The following is a 4,637-nucleotide window of genomic DNA, read 5'->3' on the forward strand; positions in this document are numbered from 1 at the left end:
AAAATCAACATATAAATATCAATCACTTTCTATAAATCAATTTTAAAATGTAATTTTCAAAAGTATATTCACAATGGCAACCAAAATATTCAAAATATCTAAGGAAAACTAAAAGAAATGTGTAATACTTGTGTGGGGAAAAAAGTAACATTTTACGGAAATCTGTAAAGGGTTTTTAAAAGGAGTTGAAGATATGATACATTATGCTTCTGGAGAAACTCAATTTCTTGATAACAACTAAAAAAAAAACAGGTGAGAGATTACAGTACCAGATTTAGCATAATAACAAGAAAAAACAAATAAAAAGAGTAGGAAGGGCAGTCTTTCATTGCCTGCACCACCCCTCCTCCAACCCCAGGCAGTGCAGCTGCGTGCTTAGGGGAGTAAGAAGAAAGTGAGTGTAGGATGTTACAGTGAAACTCAGTGCTGGCCTCATCAGAATAAAACATAGCACCAGGCAAAATTCTGTAGCTCTTGATTACAGGCTGGTACCCACAGAAGGAACATTTATATCTACCTTGTGCTAGAGGGTAATCTCCCACCCCAGTAGGAGGAAACCAAGTTCCACCTGGCTTTACCACTGTCTGACTAGAGTCACCTCAGGCCCTGAGTACATTTAGTGGCAGAGCCTTAGATATACCTAGAGGATACTGCCGATAGAAACCCCACCCACCCAACTATTGTGCTCTGGCATGCCCTGAGGTCAGGTTATTTACATGCACCACCACAGTTCACCACTCCCTGCCTTCTAAATTGCCTATTACAGCCTATGCCCCCTGAATACCACAAAGGCCTGAGATCAGACCTGCCTATTCTGGCACCACCCACCCAGTGCCTAAACATGTCATTCAAGAACCTGGGGATCACTTTGCCCATTCCACCAGCTCTGGCATCTATGTACTCCTCCAGGGAACCTCAGTATGGACCCACCCAGCCTGTCAACAATACCATGAACAACACCCACATATATATACTGCCTAGCAGTTTGGGGGCCAGCCTGCCCAGACCATCACAGCCACCATCAACACCCAGCACACACCACCTAGGACCCAAAGGGTCATCCTGCCACTGCTACTGCCATTACGCATACCCTATTGGGTGTGCAGGGGCCTGAGAACCTGCCCTTCCACCCAGCACACTGCTACCACTACCAGCATCTGAGGTCCCAAGAATAAGCTCACTTGGACCCACTAACATTGTTGCCAGTGTACATCATCTTGGGACAAAAGAATAGGCATGCTCAGCCCTTTACTGCAGTATCTGTGATTTCCTCAGTTGGCTTGGGTGTGGTTATCAGTGGAGGCTGTGGTGAAGTTGTGCAGGGGACAGGAATGTCAGCTGGGCCAGTCTTTGGGCTCCAGTGGTGACACTGAAGGCTGAACACGGGTCCACATGGGCTGAGAAATAGCCTTTTCCAGACAAACAAAGGCTGAGGGAATTCATCACTACTAGACTGGCCCTACAAGAAATTCTCAAGGGAGTCATAACTCTGGAAGCAAAAGGACAACAGTTACCATCACAAAAAAAAAAATAGGAAAGTATAGAACTCACTGATAAAGCAAACAGACAAATGAGGAAAAGAGTCAATTGGTACCACTACAGAAAGTCACCAAACCACAAGGACAAACAATAAGAGAAAAAGAAAGGAAGAAAAATATACAAAATTACCTGAAAACATTAACAATATGGCAGGAAAAAACTCATATATCAATAATAACTGAATTTAAGTTGATTGAATTCTCCAATTTAAAAGATACAGACTAACTGCGTGGATTAAAAAAAATAAACATGATCCAACTACATGCTGCCTACAAGAAACATACCTTACTGGTAAAGACATACAGGCTAAAAGTAAAGGGATGAAAAAAGATATTCAATGCAAATGAAAACCAAAAGTAAGCATGAGTAGTTCTACCCTTATATGAGATAAGGCAGACTTTAAGTCAAAAACAAACAAAAAAGACAAATAAAGTCACTATGTAATGATAAAGAGATCAATGCAGCAAGAAGATATAACAACTATAAATATATATTCACACAGCACAGGAGTACCCAGATTTATAAAGCAAACATTCCTAGATCTAAAAAGAAAGACTGTAATACATAAAATCAGAGATTTCAACACCCCACTTTCAGCATTAGACAGATTATCTAGGCAAAAAATAAACAAACAAACAAAATCACTGGATTTGAACTGAACATTAGACCAAATCAATCTAACAGACATTTACACCATATTTTATCCTTTTATTGGAAGAATACACATTCTTCCAATTAACACATGAAATATTCTCTAGGATAAGCTATATTTTAGACCAAAAAATCCTGGCTAACACAGTGAAATCTGTCTCTACTAAAAATACAAAAAGAAAAATTAGCCAGGCATGGTGGTGGCACCTGTAGTCCCAGTTACTCGGGAGGCTGAGGTAGGAGAATAGTGTTAACCCGGGAGGCGGAGCTTGCAGTGAGCGGAGATCGTGCCACTGCACTCCAGCCTGGGCAACAGAGTGAGACTCCGTCTCAAAAAAAAAAAAAAAAAAAAAAAAAAAATTATATATATACATATATGTCTTAACAATTGTTGAACATCAAAATGATATCAAGTATCTTCTGAGACCAAAATGGAATAAAACTAGAAATTAATACCAAGAGAAATTTTGGGAACTATACAAATAAATGGAAATTAAACATGTTTCTGAAAGACCATTGGGTCAATGAAGAAATTAAAATAGAAATCAACACATTTCTTGAAACAAATGAAAATGGGAACACAGCACACCACAAACCTTTGGGGTACAGCAAAATCAGTACTAAGACGAAAGTTTACATTTGTCAGTATAACAAATAAATCGCTGCATCAAAAAAACAGAAAAGTTTTCTGTTATTTTTGTGTGTATGTCCAAAATGGCTGACTAGAGATGTTGAACACCAGTTGCCCTCAGGAGGAAGTACCAAAGCTATAAGTGAGTAATCATAACTTGAATAAGATATCAAAAGAAGAGTGCCAGAACCTCTCAGAGAACTCATGGGAAGAAGCTAGGGCACAGGAAAAAAAAAAGAAGAAGAAGAAAGTTTGGCACAAATCAAACCCTGAAGGACTTGGAGTTCCACGAAAAGGGTAAGTGGAGATATTTTTGGCTCCCCTCCCTCTAAGGCAGACTGCTGGTTTCAGAACTGTTGGAGGGCTCCTCTGCTGTCTGGAGCCAAAGCACTGGTGTGAGTGGTGATTTTAGAACTTGTTTAATGGCATTGCACTGGCTGCTATCAAGAAGCTCACTCAGGGCCACTCATCCTATCCACTCACCCGAGCTGAGGTGGTGGGCACCATACTGGGTGTGTACCCATTGTGGGCCTTGTCCTGCCCAGTGAATCTCAGCCTTAGTGTCTCATCACCAGATCGCCTGCATCACTGGATCCCTGCAAACATTCTCTAGTACCACTTGGACACCGGCAACCACGAAGGACCGGCAGGACACAGGGATTCCTAGTGGGCTGGCCAATGAGCAGTGCTGCTCCTCAGGGGAGGCAGGGTGCAACACACCAAGGAAGCACCTCTTGCGACAAAGAAAATCAGAGCACATGGTCGGGAGCGGTGGCTCACACCTGTAATCCCAGCACTTTGCGAGGCTGAGGCAGGTGGATCACCTGAGGTCAGGAGTTTGAGACCAGCCTGGCCAACATGGTGAAACCCCGTCTCTACTAAAAATACAAAAAATCAGCCAGTCATGGTGGCAGACATCTATAATCCCAGCTACTCAGGAGGCTGAGGCAGAAGAATCGCTTGAAACCAGGAGGCAGAGGTTGCAGTGAGCCGAGATCGCATCATTGCACTCCAGCTTGGGCAACAAGAGCAAAACTCCGTCTCAGAAAAAAAAAAGAAAGAAAGAAAATCAGAGCCCATAGTCTCCCGTTCTCTAGAGCTCTCCATTTGTGAGCTGAAGGCGACAGTGCCAGGAAGATGCAGGTACTCTGCTGGTTCTGTGGAGGAGGAGTGTGGTTTGACCCCCATGAATAGGTCAACTCAATGCTTGGGCATAGACCTGAGAGGAGGACATCTTCTCTCCCCACCCCACCTACTGCTGTGGATACAGCTATGGATGATCCTGCAGGTGAATGGTACAGGCGTACCTGTAGACCCATGAGGCCTTGTCTTGCACAAAAGGTGGGATCCCTCCCCTTCTCTACAATGAGTGGCAGCACCTGCAGCAGAGGACAAGTGAGCCACAAAGCTGTCTGTTTTGGGTTGTGGAAAGAGGTTCCCTCTAAATCCATTTCAGTAAAGAGCCATAGGACAGGAGTTTTTTTATTGCTTTAAGCTACATTGTGGCCTGGAGATAGATAACAGTGTCTATCTGAACTGAGAGTCAAGAGCTTCAGAAGAGGGATGTGATTGGGAGGTGGATCAAATTTCTGCCTGCTTAAGACGTGGGGTTGGTGCAGCCCCCTCCCCCTCTGAAGAAACCTTGGCACATTTCACTAGGAGTTCCCCCACCTCTTATCCCCCTTCCCCATCAGAGTTGGTGCTTGTGCGCATCATTGGGTATTCAAGGGTGAACCTGATGGTCCAGCTCTGCCTACCTTTGTCCCCCATTTTTGCCCTCAGCATGGAACTCAGGGCCAAGCATTCCACAGACCAG

The sequence above is a fragment of the Pongo abelii genome, chromosome 3, assembly GCF_028885655.2.
Source record: "Pongo abelii isolate AG06213 chromosome 3, NHGRI_mPonAbe1-v2.0_pri, whole genome shotgun sequence".
Lineage (NCBI taxonomy): Eukaryota > Metazoa > Chordata > Mammalia > Primates > Hominidae > Pongo > Pongo abelii.